Here is a 17,626-nt window from a genome sequence, read left to right on the forward strand (position 1 = left end):
GGAGCCAGGTCAGAGGTCTGCAGGTGGAGGGTGGGGCCTGCAGGTGGAGAGTGGGGCCTGCAGAGAGACTTGCTTGAGACCCAGATGCAGCCATGGGGGGCACTCAAGGGCCACCTCGTTTGCGTTAGTCCTGACCTGTGCTGCTGGTGCCAGGAGAGCTGGGTCCACAGCCTGTCGGCGCCTGCCAGCATCCATCCCTGGGCTTCTCTGGGCCTCAGTTTCCCCCAGTAAAGCAGAGGTATCCTATTAGAAAAGAAAGAAATGGGTTCTTCATACTTCCTGGGCAGGCCCCCAGCCCCGAGGACTAAGGCTATAAACCTGTTTTGCCCTGAGAGGCTGAGCGGTTTATCCTGGCCCCACAGTGGGTCAGTGTAGACCTGACTCCCTGCCAGGGCCCCTCTCATGCTGCTCTCCGGTGTCTGTGAAAGCAGATTCTGCTGCTAGCCAAAGCAGGTGGGCCACGTTTCCCCAGGTGGATAAGCAGGTGCCCCAGGCAGGCTGTCCCACAGGACTGGCCAGGCAGGGGCAGTTTGCTGAAGGACCCAGAGCCTGCTGCTGCTCCCCAGAATAGCCGGACTCCTTGGGTGTGTGTAATACATAGTCGTGTTACTCACCCCCTCTTTGAAAACAGGTAAAGGATGCAGAGTCAGCATCAAGGGCATGCATGCTGTGCCCTTTCTGAGGGTCTCATCAGTCCAGGTGGGTTGATGCCCCCAGGAGGCTGCTCTGAAACCAGCCAGAGGTGAGAGTGGGCAGCCTGGGTCCTGCCTGCAGGCCGCAGTGGCGAGCCTTGCCACCGAGCTGGGCTCCTGTGCGGCCGGGAGGCCACCCCGAGCCACGGGATGGGCGCTGAAGCCTGCTGGGTGTCTGTGGAATAGATTAATGCAATGGATGCAGGTGGCAGACATGTTGGTAGCCAGGAATTGAATGGTGACCTTTGTCCCGGTCACCTCCTGCCACCCAGTGCCTAACATAATGGAACACTAACTGTAAGGGGCATTTGTTGGACCCAGTTCAGTTCACCTGTACCTTCTCCCCATGGCACTCACCTGCCCCTAAAATTCACAGCCAGCGTGACCAGGTACCCCATCACTGGGAACCAGCTGCAGGTGGAGCCCCAAAGCCCACTTGGGCAGCAGTCAGGTGGACAGGGTTCAAATCCCCAGGTTGTCATTTACTCCGCGGGTGACCTGGACGACTGCGGGACTCTCCCTGTGCCCCAGAGCTTGAGCCCAGGAGGGTGACGTGAAGTGAGGCGTGCGGGTCCTGGTGGGGAGCGGGCACCCCTCGGACAACGTGGCGCCCGCCTCTCCCTGCTCCTCGGTGCCCGCCCACCGGGCCTGGAGCCAGCCGCACCTGCCGCCACCGAGATGCTACTACGCACCCAGCCGCCGGGCAGGAGCTAACTTTAGCCCCATCACATGGGGTGTTAGTTGTGCCAAGAGTTTACTGATCGCTGCGGAAGGTGTTTCAATATTTTTCCTTTTCAGAAGCCTGGTTCTCGCCTCTGCCATTTTCACCTTTGTGTGGCAGAAGGTATTTTTGCAGACGCAGCCGAGGTGGCAGCAACTTCGCAGCGTGACGCGGTGTCCCTGTGCACACTGCTGCTATTTCGGGGGCCCGCAGGTGTGTCGCTTGTATCAATTCTGGTGCCGTCATCTCCCGGGGAGCAGGAGGAGAGGACGGAGCAGTTCCTGAGGCACCCCGAGGCCACAGCCCTCGGCTGCAGCAGCCTCTCCCCCGGGAATCTTCTCAGGCCCCCAGGTTGGGTCTTGGCAGAGGCTGGGTACCTCCCGATTGCAAATAGCCCCCCTCCCCCAGGGCTCCCATTCCCTCCACACCAGGGATGGGTCGGAGCCCCCTGTGGCCCCAACACCCCCTGCCAGACTGAGGGCTTCTGGGCCAGGCCAGCCCCGGGGGTGGAGAAACAAAGTGAAGGGGAGACAGCAGAGTCTGGGGGTACGTGGGTCCGCGGGAGCCCAGAACAGTTCAGTTGGGGGGTCACAGAGGGTTGGCAGAGGGGGCTTTTGCTTCCCAGCTCCCAGGCTGCGGAACGGGCTGATCCTTGCTCACGGGCTTGCTATGACACAGGTAACTCTCCTCGGATATGCCTAGCACACAGTAGGGCCTCGTTCGGGATTTAAATCCCATAGAGCTGGAAGGAATGCCACCATGTGGTAACCGTCCTCATCTGACAGCCAGAGAAGTCCAGACACTTGTCACAGAGCCCATCAACAGAGCTGGGACCCCGTTTCCCTCCCAGTACCCCTGAGCCCAGGCACAGCCCAGCTGAGGGTCCCTGGGGAGGCTTAGCTCAGCAGGCAGCTCGCACCCGGCTCCAGCACCCAGCGTGGGCATTGAGGTCCAGGGAAGACTGGACAACAAGGGGACGGTGGTGCCAGGGGAGGGCAGAGGGCAGGGCCTCCCCGGGCCCCAGAAGATGGAGGTGGGCCCAGTTCCTGAAGGCTTTTGCAGGCTGTGGTCAGGAGTTTGGGTTTTACATGTGACTTGGTGGAAGTCCTGTGAGCCAGGGGTGGATGGATGGATGGCAGGAGGAGGGAGCTGAGGTGGGGGCAGCTCAGTGGGAGGGCACAGGGCCCAGAGGAGCCCACTGACCCTATCTCTGACTCTGGAGGAACCCCCCACCCCACCCCACCCCCGCCAAGAAATGGGCAGCCAATTCAAATAACATTGATTGCAGCTCTAAGGACAGGTACACATTGGGTTTGCAGAGCACGTGGCTCATGTCACCAGCCCCCCAGAGTACACTCCTGAGCATTCCCCCTCGCCCTGATCCCACGATGCCAGGGCCACTCACCAGGAAGCAGAGGCCACTGGGGACAAGTTCAGAGAGGTCACCGGGTGACTTCTAGGTGCTGCCCAGCTCCTGCCCCGGGACCAGCCAGCAGAGCTTTTCCACAGCATGGGGAGGGGATCCCTGGGCCCCAAATCCCTCCCTACCTCCTCCCTGATGCTGAAACTCTCTTTAATGGTGGCAGATTGAAACGCTGACTCTTTTTAAATCATGTTCTTTTTATCTATTTATTTCCGATCATAAAATTCATACTTTTGCATAAAATCCGAAAAGTAGACGAAAGTGTAAAGAAGTCAAACAAAACAAAACACCACCCCAAATCCCAAGGAATTTTCCCCTGGGCAATTTGACAGCTCTGTGGCCACTGGGTTCCAGTTTCGTGAGACGCTGACTTTCACAGCCTCAGGTCAGTGGATGCTTCTGGAAGGCTGTGCCTGAAGAGTCAATTCAGTGGGTGTCTGAGATGTTTCAGGGGAGAAGGTCAGAGGAAGGGAGGGGAGGCCCTGGCGAGGAGCTGGCAGACGCTGTCTGGCCCACCCTAGCCAGACCCACGGCTGCCCCCCAGAGTGCCACCTTGAACGCGTCACAAGCTAAGCTCCGTTTTTGTTGCCCTTGGTTCCCATGAGCAGCTGGGGAGGGGCGGGCAGAGGTTCACGTCCCCAGGGTCAGAGCTGGCTCGGGGTCGGTCAGCAAGCAGAAGCCCACCCAGCTGCCTTCACCCCTTCTGTCCCCCCATGGTCAGCCTTTCCAGGGAAGCCCCAGCCTACATGGTCCCACCCAGCTCAGGGACAGCCCTGGAGGTTCCAGGACGGGCTGGGAGGACTTCCTGGGCATGAGGTCAGGGGAGAGGCCGCCCTGACCCCTTCCTGGGCCATCTGAGTAGATGACAGCTTTCCAGTCCTCACTCAGCAAATGCCGAGAGTTGGACGGACACGAGCCTGGGCGCGTCAGGACGCGATGTCCCGGGGACAGCGGTGTGGAGAGGGTCTCGTGTGAGGAGAGACTGCGTATGGCCAAGAGCTCACCAGGGGCGTGGGGCAGACCCGGCCAGATCTGAGTGCCCAGATTCCCAGGGGAGGGGACTCTGAGCCCCAGACCCTCGCCTCAGACACTGCAGAGCAGGCCCCTCGCTGGCTGGGCAGTGAGGGCGAAGCTCAGCAAGGCAGGCCGCAGAGCGCACCAGCATGGTCCCTGAATGGAAGGAGTGGCGCAAGAGGGTGAGCCCCGGGTTTGAATCCTGGCTCCAGCCCATCCTGACTGTTTTATCTGGGGCTACTTCCCTGGCCTGAGTCTATGAAATGGGAGCAGGGTGTTTGCTCGCCTCTTAGCAGAGCTCCTGGCATAGGCGAGCACTGAGCAAGTGTGGGCTGCTCCAGTTGGCCTCTGACCCTGGCCTTGAACCTCACTGTCTAGCAAGCCACTGTGTCTCCTCCTAATGCAGGGCAGTGGGCATGCGCAAGTAGCAGTGCCTGGGAAGTCAGAGCCCAGCGGGGCAGAGGCGGCAGCAGGAGAGTCAGAGAGAAGGAGGGAGGCAGGGGTCAGAGAGAAAGAAGGAGATGGGGGTCAGAGAGAAGGGAGAAGGGGGTAAGAGAGAAGGAGTCGAGAGGAAGTTCCTGACTCCTGTCTGGTGGACCTGTCTGTGGAGCATCCACCCAGAGTTCTGCCTCTTCCTGACTGGAGCTCAGGGTCACAGACAAGGAGTCAGGGTCACAGACAGGGAGCTCGGGGTCAAGTCAAGGAGGTCAGGGTCACAGGCAAGGAGCTCAGGGTCAAGACAGGGAGCTCGGGGTCACAGACAAGGAGTCAGGGTCACCGACGAGGAGCTCAAGGTCACAGACAAGGAGCTCAGGGTCAAGACAGGGAGCTCGAGGTCACAGACGAGTCAGGGTCACAGATGAGGAACTTGAGGTCACAGGCAAGGCTTGGGGTCACAGATAAGGAGCTTGGGGTCATAGTGGAATCCTTGTAGATCACCCACATCTCTAATTTGAGGAAAACACTCATGAGAAGACTCAAACCAAGCAACAGATGAGACAGAACAGAGCCCACCAAGTGAAGAAGGAGGAAAGGGGCAAGAAGCACTGGTGAGCAGCAGACCTGGCTATGTGGATGAATTAAGTCTAAATGAATAAGTATAGACCTGTCCTGGGCTGCATGATGTAAGTGCAAAATAAGGGCCCTTGAAATAGAAGGTGCACACTGAAGGGAAAATTCTGATAGACAGTGTTTCTATAAAAGTCATAGCTCAGCAACATCTAGGAGTTGGGGGAGGGGGAAATTAAAAACTTCTCCTCTACCATCTTGGGGATGGCAGAGGGAAAGGAGGGAAATAAAATAACTCTAGAAGTATCATCTTATTAGACTGAGCATGAATAATTTTGGGGGGAAATGAACATCTTGTGTAAACGAGTTGGTGTCTTGTTATCATCGAATAGTAGAGCAGTCCACATGTTGTTATACAAGGAGAGAAAAAGAGGGAATAGTAGAACATCCAAATTTAAAAAGGGAACAATGGAAGAGCAACTTGATCAAACCATCAAAATGAGGAAAAGAGCAAAGAAGAAACAGTGATGCAAAATAAATAACCAATGTCTTAGGGGTCAAGACAAGGAGCTTGGGGTCACAGACAAGGACCCCAAGAGCGGCTATGACAAATAGCACACACCAGTTAGTTTAAAGAGCAAGAAGTTATTGGCTCATGGTTTTAGAAGCCAAGGTGTTGGCAAGGCCTTGCTGTCTCCTGAAGTCTGTAGCGTTCTGGTGTTGGTGTCACATGGCGCTGTCATCTTGGTCTTCTCCTGTGACTTTCTCTGACTTCTGGCTTTTTTAAGGACTCCAGTAATATGGAGTAAGGGCCAGCCTGATTCAATTGGGTCACACGTAAATAGGGTTTTAGAAGATCCTATGCACAAATGAGTGCACCTATTAACTGATAACACATTTCCCAAGGATCCCATTTACAAATGGGTTCATGCCCACAGGAACACGGATTAAGATGGGAAGAGCATGTCTGTTGCGGTTTGCTAATGCTGCCATTATGCAAAACACCAGAAATGGATTGGCTTTTATAAAAGGGGTTTATTTGGTTACAAAGTTACAGTCTTAAGGCCATAAAATGTCCAAGGTAAGGCATCAACAAAGGGTACTTTCACTGGAGAAAGGCCACTGGCATCTGAAAAACCTCTGTTAGCTGGGAAGACACGTGGCTGGAGTCTGCTGACCCCAGGTTGTGTTCCAGCTCTTCTCTCTGCTCCTGTGCGGTCTTCAAAATGTTGCTCTTGGGGCATTTGTCCTCTCTTAGCTTCTCCAGAGCAAAAGTCTGCTTTCAAAGGCCATCTCCAAAATGTCTCTGTAAGCTGCAGCTAGCAGTGAGCTCCTTCTGTCTGAGCTTTTATAGGGCTCCAATGAACTAATCAAGGCCCATGCTGAATGGGCGGGGTCACGCCTCCATGGAAACAACCTAATCCAAAGGTTCCAGCTCAATCAATACTAATACTTCTGCCCACACAAGATTGCATCAAAGAACATGGAGTTTTGGGGGACATAATACATCCAATTCTTTTTTGGAACACACAATTCACAAGTCAATCCAGTTGCTCTGTTTTTGTTGTTGTTTTTGCATACAGTTTGTTTTGTTATGTTTTGTTTTTTGGCTATAATTGCATCATTGTATAATGTTCTAATTTCTCACATGTAAGTGTTTTTAACCTTTTTTGATAATACTATTTCCCAACCCTACTTTATTTTCATTTGCTTTATTCTTGTAAATCTTTTCCCAGCCACTTATTTTAAATCCTTTAAAAAATCATTTTGTTTTAAGTGGGCTTCTAATAGCTTCTAATTGGTCCTGTAGGTTTTGCTTGGTGAACCCAATATGACAGTGGACGAATTCAGTTCTTTCCATCTAGGATATTAGCTCTGGTATTTAATGGAATTCCTACAATATTTTATTGTTGGCTGAGGTGGGTTGAATTATGGCCCCCACAAAAGGATGTTCTTGGTCCTAACCCGTGTTCCTGTGGGTGTGCACCCATTTGTAAATAGGGCCCTTTGAAGATGGGTTATCAGTTAAGGTGTGGACTCATTTGTGAAGACAGTCTTCTAAGATCCTATTTAGACGTGGCCCAACTGAATCAAGTAATCCAGATTACCAGGGTCCTTTATTGGCAGAAAAAATTCAGATAAAGGAGTCAGAGCAAGCCAGTGGGGAGAGCCAGGACACCACCAGGTGACCGGAGGCAGACATGCAAGTGAAGGAACCCCTAGGATGGCAGCACACCAGCCCAGAACCCCACGGTCTTCGGGGAGGAAGCACGGCCTTGTCAACGCCTCGATTTGGGACTCCGGGCCTTCAGAACAGGGGTTCAATAAATGCTTGTAGTTAAAGCCAAACCATTAAATGGTATTTGTGATAGCAGCCTGGCAGACTAAGACAGCAGTTAAACACATGAAACATAAATGATTAGGAAACCAAAGAAAAAAGATCACAGTGAGTGACAACTGCACACCTCTGTCATAAATGGACAGAAGAATTAGACAAACCCTACAGAAGAGTCAAACGTATTGGTTGGATCCTATTTTGAACAATCCAGCTGAAAAACTCATTTTGGGACAGTTAGGGAAATTTGAGGATGGAGGTAGTTTCAGTAGATCGCCGATCACTACTGTAATTTTCTTTTGTGCAGTAATAGTCTCATGGTTATGTAGGAAAATGTCCTTCTTTTTTAAAGATGAAAACTGAAGTACCTAGGGATGGAATGCCACAAAGCCTATATTTTACTTTTAAATAGTTCAGCAAAACTAAATATGGCTAAATGTACAGTTATTGAATGTTGATGACAGATATATGGCATTCATTATATTTGTCTTTCTGCTTTTCTGTACATTCGAATTTTTTCCAAATTTAAAAAAGCAAAGTAATGATTTATCAGAATTGGATACTGCAACAAATAATTGTGGATATATATAAGTACATAGATTTGTGTGTATGTACAGACACATATATATATGTTCTCAAATAGAGAAAACATTTTCATATCTTTAAAGACCACTGATGAAACTCAGCATATAATGGACCATAAAGAAAACTTTACCAAATTCTAGAACATATAAACAAAGCTTTGCACACACCACATGCTCTGGACATATCCAATACAAGTATAATCAATCAAAAAGGGAGCCCGCCAAATTTAACTATTTGCAACTTTACAATATGCCTAGATAACCCTTGGGCCAAAGAGAAAAATCGAAGGAGAAAATACATACTATCTGGAAAACCAAAAGAGAATGCTTTATTTTAAAACCTAAGTCTCAAAGTCAACAGGCTGCTTAGAGAGAAACACACAGCTTTAAATGCCTTCATTAGAAAGGGGGAAAGGCTAAACAGAGCATAGTTGTCTCAAGAAATTAGGAAAAGAAACAAAATGAAAGAGACAAAGAAAAGGGAATTCATAAAGTGAGAACTGAAATCAATGAAATAGCAAATAGTGGAAAGAATAAGTAAATGCAAAAGTCGGTTCTTTGAAAAGGCTATTAAAATAGAAAACCCCCTCATGAGTCCAATTATGGAGAATGAAGAAAGAGAAAGTAAAATTAGGCAAATTGGGAATGAGAGGACAGGCATAACCAATACAACTACAGATACAGGGGAGATAAAAAAATAATTATGAGAGAATATTATATGCAATGCCATGATAACAAATTGAAAATCTCTAGGAAATGGATGATTTCCTAGCAAAAGTGAATTGCCAAAATCAATCCAAGAAAAAAATGGAAAATTTTAATGCACCAATTACCATAGAAAAGATTAGAAGTGATTGAAGATCTATCAGTGAAGAGGCCCCAGGATCAGACAGGCTCACAGCCGAAATGCATCTGATTTTTAAAGAACTGCTCATTTCAATGCTATTTAATCAATTTTGGACCCTGGGAAAACATAAAAGAGAAACTGCCTTACTCATTCTGCGCATCAAGAGTAACTTTAATACATACAATACAAAATAAGGGATCGACCAATGATTAAATATTCTAAATAAAATAGTAGCAAATAGAATCCAGCAAGATATCAAAAGAATAATACATGACAGTAGTCAGGAACTTACGACCCTTGGCCCTGGGGGCAGCTTGTCGGCACATTGTCAGCCTCTCTTGGTGGGACAGAAGTAAGAACACATTAGGTGATGATCTCTAGGGCATCAGGAGGCTTGAATGAACAGGTCTAGATAGAAAAGGTCTGGGGAGAACATCAATGAAGACTTACTATCTTTCAGGAAATGTCAGGATTTTATATGGAAATTTTATGGGGTTTATTTCCGAAACAGGTTCGAAAATGTAATATGGTTTCAGCATCTTTGAAATGTTCCATAAAGCCAATTCCTTTCCAATTTGAAATCCACTGAGGGAGGGGCTAAGGGATTTTCTTGTTTTTAATTGAGCACTAGCATGCAAGGTGCTGTGTTGACCGTGAGCTCTTCCAATATCATTGAATTCTCGCAACAGCTCTGTGGGAGGGGAGGCGACTGACGCAGAGGCTTGGAGGGATGCAGTGACGTCTGAGGGCACTCGCCTGGCGAGGGGCACTGTCCAGTTCTAAGCCCTGGTGAGACAGACTGCAAAGCCTCACAGTCCCCTGGTGACGTAGAATGCCAGTCTGTTTATCCAGAGTGGCGGGTCGCTCTCCGTGGTGCTGAAGGAGCTCCTGTGGAGGGCTCCAACTTCACCCATTTCCAGAGGCACTGGCCTGTGCTGTCGCCAGGAGCATCCGTGATTAATCAGCAGCTTGGAAATGGCAAACGAAATTCTAAAGGCAGAAGGAAGAATTCTTTATTGGTCTGAGCCAGTGCCAAAGTATCTTCCTTTATTTTATTTATTTATTTATTTATTTATTTATTTTTGCCTAAAATCATGGTTTTGGCAATTTGCATCACTTAGGCCTGAATTGAACATCTCAGTCTTTGGAGAGAGGCAAAGAATTAAGTTTCCAATATCCAGGTGAAGAACTGGTACATCACCTAATTGCCAAAGCCTCTCGTTTGTTCTTTGAAAATCACATCCTTCTTTTCCCCAGAGGGAATCGGTATCCTGAAATTTGTGTTAATTATTCACTTACTTGCCTTTACAGTTTTTTATTGACTTGTGTACATATCTGTAATAAAAACTGCACACGGATTTGCTTTTGGAACTCTGTGTAATTGGGATCATGTTGCTTGTATTCTTCTATCATCTGCTTTACTTCTTCAACATTATGTTTTTGAAATGCATTCTTGTTGTTGCATGTTCATTCTTATATAGTGTTCCATTATGTGACTACGCCACAATTTATCCACTCCACTCCTAATGGCCATATGGGCCTTTGTCCACTTTTTTCTGTTATGGAAAATGTGGCTGTAAACATTTTGGTGCATGTCTGCTGCTGCACCCTGCCCTGAGTTACCTCACACAGGGACTGACTGGTTCAACTTTACTAGGAGTGGTAACTTCTGGTGCTCACCTAAATCCTGTTGCCCTCTCCTCCCCAGGGAGACACTCTCTATTCTTAGTCCACAGGGGCCAGGGGACGCGCTCTGCTCCATGCATTGTGGACACAAGTGACGGATATCATCTCCAGATTGAATAATCTCACTTCAGTGTTGGACCCTTGACATAATACTGTCAGCTTGTGACTTATGTTTTCACCCTCTCTACAGTATCTTTTTATAGACAAAAGTTCTTAATTTTAATACAGTTGATTGTATCATTTTAATGGTTTGTGCTTTTTATGCCTTATTTAGGATATTTATCCCTATCCCAAGATCATAACGATATCTGTAGTGTCTTCTAAAGAATAGATTTTTGTATGTGGTGTGTAGTAGTGTCTGCCATCTTTCTTTCTCTGTGGTTACAACGTCTCCAGCACGGTTTAAGGAAAAAGCTAGCCCATCCCCATGGTTACGCAATAGCAATGTTTCGTCCACCAAGTGTCCATATATGCATATATGAGGGTCATTTCCAATGAACCTTCATTAGTCCATTTGTCTATTCCACATTCTCTAATTGCTTTAGAATTATAATACGCTTTGACTTCAAGAGTATGTTGGCTATTATTGGGCTCCTGCATTTCCATACACATTTTAGAATCAGCTTGCCAAGTTCCACCAAAAAAAATTGTCAAGATTTTTATTGCTGTTGCATTGAATCTATAGATCAATTTACGGAGAACTTACATCTTTATGAGAAAGAGTCTTCCAACCTATTTATTTAGACCTTCCTTAATGTCCTCCAATAAATTTTTATAACTTTCTCCATAAAGGTCTTACACAATAAAGAAAGGATTTATTCTTGGGTTCTATATTAGTTTCCTATTGTGGCTGCAAAAAATTACCATAAACTTAGTGGCTTAAAACAACACAAATTAATCATCTAACAGTTCTGGAGGTCACAAGTCTGAAATGGGTCTCACTGGGCTAAAACCAGAGTGTGGGCAGGGCTGCATTATTCGTGGATCCTCCAGGGAAAGAAGGACCTTCTTGCTTTTTCCAGCTCTCAGAGGCTGAGGCATTCCTCGGCTTATGGCCCCTTCCTCCACTCTCAAAGCCAGCAACATCTGGCTGAATCCTCCTCATTGTTCTCTCTTGCCTCTCTCTTTCCATTTTAAGGACCCTTGAGATTACATTGGGCCTACCTGGGTAATCTGCGAAAATCTTCAGTTCACCTGGTCAGCAACCGTAATTCTATCTGCAGCTCTGATTCTCACTTGCCATGAAACATAACATATTCACAGGTTCTGGGGTTTAGGATGTGGACATCTCTGGCATCCCAGTATTCTGCCTACCATAGGTCCTTTACATTTTTATAGGTCTGCAAATGTTCTTTTTTACAATTTTATTTTCTGGCCATTTGTTGGTGTGGCACAGAAATGCAGTGGATTTTTGTATTTGTTATATTCAGCAACCTTGCTCAACAACTTATTAATGAAGATTTCTTTGGATATGTTATGTAGTCGATGCTGTTGTTTGCAAACAGTGATTGTTTTTTGTCTTCCTTTCTAGCCCTTATGCTTTACTCTTTTCCTTGCTTTTCTGGGTTGGCATAGACCACTTCTACAATGTTGAATAAAAGTGGAGATAATGAACATCCTGGTTTTGTTCCTGACCTTAAAGAGAATGCTTACAGTGCTTCAACATTAAGAATAAGGTTTGCTGTGTGTACATTTTTTATAGATAACCTTTTATCAGGTCAAGGAAATGCTCTACTAAACTTATTTTGCTAAACATTATTTTTTTGAAAGAATGTTAACTTTTCTGCATCTATAAGGATGATCATATGACTTCGCTTCTTTAATCTGTTAATATGGTAAATTCATTAATAGCTTTTTGTTTCAGTTTGCTAAAGCTGCCTGAATGCAGTATACCAGTTCTAAGGCCATTTAAATGTCCAAATTAAGGCATCAACGAGAGGATATCTTCTCTGAAGAAAGGCTTCTGGCATCCGGGGTTCCTGTCAGATAGTAAGGCACATGGCTAGTGTCTGCTGGTCCTTTGCTTTCAGTTTCTGATTCCAGTGGCTTTCTCTCTGAGTGTCTGTGGGTTCTCTCTTAGCATCTCTGGCCATTTCTCTTTCTCTCTGCTTTCTCTAAATGTCTCTGCCTTTTATCCTCTGTAAAGGACTCCAATAAAGGATTAAGACCCACCCTGAATTGGGTGGGTCACATCTCAGTTGAAACAACCTCATCTAAAGGTCCCACCCACAATAGGTCTGCACCCTTAGGGATGGATGAAAAGAACATGGCATGTTCCGGGGTACATAACAGCTTCAAACCAGCACTCTTTTCTAATGTTAAACCAACCTTGCATTCCCTGAATAACCACAACTTGGTCATGATATGTTATCATTTTCACAGATCACCAAATTTGTTTGCTAACACTGAGTTGAGGATTTTTGCATCTATGCATGATTTAGCTTGAAATTTTCCTTATTACCTTTTGTTACAAGGTTATGCTAGCCTCATAAAAATAATTTGAGAGCATTCCCTCTCTGGATCCAGAGTTTTCTTTGTGAAAGATTTTTAACTACTGATTCAATTTCTTAATGGCTTTAGGATTGTTCAATCATTCTATGTATCATTATCATCAATATTTATTTTTATTATATTTTTGTAGAGATTTTCTATTTTAAGTTTTCAAATTTATGGGTATAAAGTTTTTCATAATTTCCTCTTACCATGTTTATAAATTCCTCCTATTATTGTCTGCAGTATCTGAGGACCCTTCCTTATTAGGAATGTGGTTATTTGTGCCTTTTCTTTTTTCTCTATTAATTTAGTCAGAGGTTTGTCTATTTTATTAGTTTTTTCAAGAAACACCCTTTGTCTTTTGGGGTATCTATCTATTGTGTGTTTCTTTTCTATTTTATTAAGTTGTGATCTCATCTTTATTATATCGTTCTATTTTCTTAGACTTCCTACATGCCATTTCTTTTTCAGTTTCTGGGGATGGATGCTTAGCTCCTTAACTTTCAGGTTTTCCTTTTTTGAACATAAACATGTAAGGCTATGAAATCTCCCTCTAAATACTAATTTATCTGTATTCCACAAATTTTTAGAGGTACTTTTATTACTGTTCTATTTTAATGTTTCCTATTTTCCATGGTGATTTCTTCTTTCAACCATGAGTTATCTAGAAATGTTTCCTAATTTCCAAATATACAGAGCTTTTATAGTTATCTTTTGGTGATTGTTTTCTAACTTGAAAATACTGGTTTCAGAGGGTGAAGTCTGTTTGATAACAGTCCTTTAAATACATACTGGAACATAGCAAATCTCAACATATGTGCTTGATGAAAATGTGTTTCTACAGCTCTTGATTGACGTAGCATCCCTTAAGTCAAATTGATTGACTGAGTTGTTCAAATCTTCTTCTTTTTTTTTCCCCCCTGGACTTTCTTTTCATTAAAATTTTTTCTGGTTCATCTTTTCCTACAATTTTATTTCAACCTTTAGAATCCTCGTGGTTTAGGTGTGCTTCCTGTAACCATCACAAACCTCATTTTGTGGGTTTTGCCTCAGTTTTTATCTGGAATATTAAGCCTGTTTTCGTGTATTGTAAGCACCAATATACCTATTTCTAGAGCTTATTTTATAACCACTTTCTAGCTGTGGTATTGCGGACATACTTAAACCCTCTGTGTCTCATTTTCCTCAGTTGTAATATGGGGATAATAATTGTATCTACTTCATAGGTTTTGTTAGGATTAAATGTATTTTTGTACATATATAAATGTATTCTATACATAAGAATATCTTTATATTCTTAGATAACACCTACCACATAGTGTTGTAAGTGTAAGCATTACTATTTGTATTAATATTATGATTATAGTTTTGTTTGTTCTGCCTTTTCTCTGGTTCTTTGTTTTGCCTTTCTTGACTTCTTTTGGACTGACTGATTACTTCTTGTTCTTTCATATTTTGAAGTCCTCTGGTTTAGAAGTTGTTCATGCTATTTCCCATTCTTTCAGTGGTTATCCCAGAAAAGGGAACTTGCATAGTTAAAGCACAAAAGGGTAAAACAAAGTCTATCAATATCTTCACCCTCCTCCTGAACCTTTGACATTGAAATTGAGGATCCCTGATACACTTTGATTTCAGTCACCCCCTCAACAACGTTTATTTATGTGTCAGTTTGCTACGTATCACATTTTTAACTCCATAATTCACAGTTACTACTGTTTCATACAGTCAAAATTTGTTTAGCTTTACCCACATATGTACTGCTTTATTAGTTCTTCCTTCTTTCTTGCATCTGTCCTTCCATCTGTTAAGAATTTCCACCGGTTGGGAGTTTATTCTTCAGATTTCCTTCAATGACATTTTTTTGTGGTTGAAAATTCTATATTTGTTTATATGAAAATCATTTCACCTATTTAAAAGTATCTTTGTCCCTCAGAACATTCTCAGAAATCATTCCACTGATTTCCAGGCTTCACTGTTGCTGGTGAGAAGTCAGATGTCCATCAAAGGGCCACTTCTTGAAGGAAATGTGCCTTCCTGGCTCATCAAGGTCATCCTTTTGCATCTGGTTTTCTGCAGTTGTCTATGGGTATTTTAGAATGCATGCTACTTGGAATCTGCTGGGCTTTTTGGATTTGTGCATTCTTGTTTTTATCAGTTCTGGGAAATTCTTAGCCATTATTTCTTCAAATATTGTTTTTGGGCCATTTTCTTTATCGTCTCCTCCAGGAACTCTGATTAGAGCTGTATGAGAGCGTCTCAGTTTGTCCTCCACGTGCCTTAACTCTCATATTTTTTGGTCTTTCTGGGATGCATGTTTGATAACATTTCAGTTCCATCTTCCATTCACTAATTCTATGTTGAGCTGGGCTTAAGCTGCTCTTCAATCTATTCATTAGGTATTTGATTTCAATGGTATTTTTTAGTCTCAGGGATTCTGTTTGATTCTTTTGCAAGGTTCTAGCTCTTTACCCATTCTAATCTTTTATTTCTTGTAACATACTAAACATACTTATGTCAAAGTTTGTCCTATAATTCCAACATCTGATTCTTTTTTCAGGTCGGATTTGCAGTTTGGGTTGGAATCAAAGGGTAGAAGCAGGGCAGTTTTCTTTTCACTCTCCTGAAAGTGTGGGAGAAGATTACTTTTAGCTCAGCATTAACTGAGGGTATAATCCTTTTGGCTCCCAAATGAATGGAGAGCAGTCCCCTGTTGTGGCCACTGGGCCTTGGCTTCTTTTCTCTAGTTTTTTGCAAGGCTGCAACAACTGACGCTCCTCCTTTGGCAAATACCCTCAAAGTGAAAGTTAGCATCAGGGAACGGCTTGTCTCTCTGGGCTCCACCTGTTCTTAGGAGCTGGGCCGAGCAGTTCTTATTTTACTATCGGAATGTCATGGTTCCATTCTCAAATGTGCTTTTTAGATAATCACCATGATTTCTAGTTGTTTCAGTTGTCTGGGTTAGTAAGCTTAGACTGGGCCACTGGGCCATCAGGTCGACACCTCTTTTATTCTATATCTAGTATTTTTTTTAAATCCCTTAAGACCATGCTCAGAAGCCCCGGGATCCAGAGGTCCACATGCGTCTTCCTGTCCTCCCTGCTTCCTGGGACCAGGGCTGGCTCTTAGGACATCAGAATGGCCATGGTTTCCTGGGCTGCAGGCTGAGAGGCCCCAGATGATGCTCGAATCTTTTGAAAACATCCACAGGCCCAGCCTTTGCTTGAATACCTCTAGTCACAAAGACCTCTTTCCCTCAGGCAGGGCCTTTCCTCTTTGAGCGCTGCGGTAGAAAGTTCTGCTTCATCTTGCTTTATGTTACCTAATAAATTATTCCACGTAGAGTAAAGAGTGAACAATGATACTGCACGTTAAGCTTCCCGGAGGAACGGCAGAATTTCAGGCACCTGGCAGGACATCTGGATGGGAGAAAAAAGAAAGGCAAAGGGCAGAGTGGCAGGAGGGAAGCAGTGTATCCTGAGGAGTTAGTATCATGTACAAAGTGAGCTGAGAAGATTACATAAGTCGACGATTAATGTATAAGTGCCCATTAAATAAGCATTATCATCTCTGTTTTTTCAGGTAAAAGAAACTGAGGTTCATTTAAGTAACTTGTCCAAGGTCACAAAGTAGCCAAGAGACTGAGCTGGCTCCTCGCTCATCCTTGTGAGAAGTGTATGACGGAGTGTGATGGCCGAGGGACTCGGGGGTCACTGCAGGCCTGTCCTGTCCAAAGGAACAAAGAGGAGGCAAAAGCAACCCAGCTTAGCTGGTGAAGAGAAAAGGACAGGGCTGTTCCTGGATCTGCCTCCTCTGGCCTGGGGAGGGAAGCTTCTAGATGAACCAGAGGTTAGGAGGGGTCCCTGCTGCAGGAACGTGTGCTGAGGGGCCGGCAGCTTTTTGTGGGCACCCGGGGGAACCCGGAGGCTGTCGGGACACCTGCCCCGGGACTCCCTCAGCCTCCATCCACTGACACAGCTCCACCAGTGCTCCAGGGAGCACTCCCCCTTCCAAACCTGCCCCCCTGCTGTCCTCGCAGCAAAGCGCCCATCTCACAGGGCACTTAGGCTGGGGGAAGAGCCTGGGAGCCTTTTTGCGCGGGCCTTGGCTGGGTCATTTTTCAGGTGTCTGGGTAATTTCTAATGCCCCTCCTTCCAAAAGACACCTTTGCCTCCTGCCCTTAGAGAACGAGCATCTTCCCTGGGGACTTTCTGATTTGTGTTTTGGGAACAAAAAAATACAGAAGAGTAACAGAATACTTACCACTCAGAATCAATGTCAGAATTTTTCCATATTCATTTCCAGACTTTTTTCTATATCCATATCTGTATCTGTGTCTATATTCATATCTGTAATCTATCTGTCTCATCAAATCTATTGTACTTTTAAGAAGAAATTGGAATTTACTGGAGTCCCTGTGATAGCTCGAAGCTGTATGTACCCCAGAAAAACATGTTCTTAAACCTTTTGATGAGGTGACCTCAGTTACGGGGTGGCCCAGCCCAATCAGGATGGGTCCTCACCCTACTTCTGGGTCCGTTATAAAGTGGAGAGACGTCACAGAGGGAACAGCTGGTCACCAACGCGGCCCCACGAGAAGGGAGATGGGGAGCGGCCGCCATGTGCCCTGCTGGGTGACAGGCTAAGGACCGAGGCTCGCCGGCAGCCAGCCCCGAACACCACAGTCTTCTCCTTGATGACGCCTTGATTTGGACTTTCTCCCGGCCTTAAACTGTGAGTGAATAAATTCTCTTTGTTTAACTCATTTCACGGTGTTTGCTTGAGCAGCCAAGGAAACAAAAACAGTGCCCTTCACATGCTCCCCC

Source organism: Choloepus didactylus, chromosome 14 (assembly GCF_015220235.1).
Source record: "Choloepus didactylus isolate mChoDid1 chromosome 14, mChoDid1.pri, whole genome shotgun sequence".
Lineage (NCBI taxonomy): Eukaryota > Metazoa > Chordata > Mammalia > Pilosa > Megalonychidae > Choloepus > Choloepus didactylus.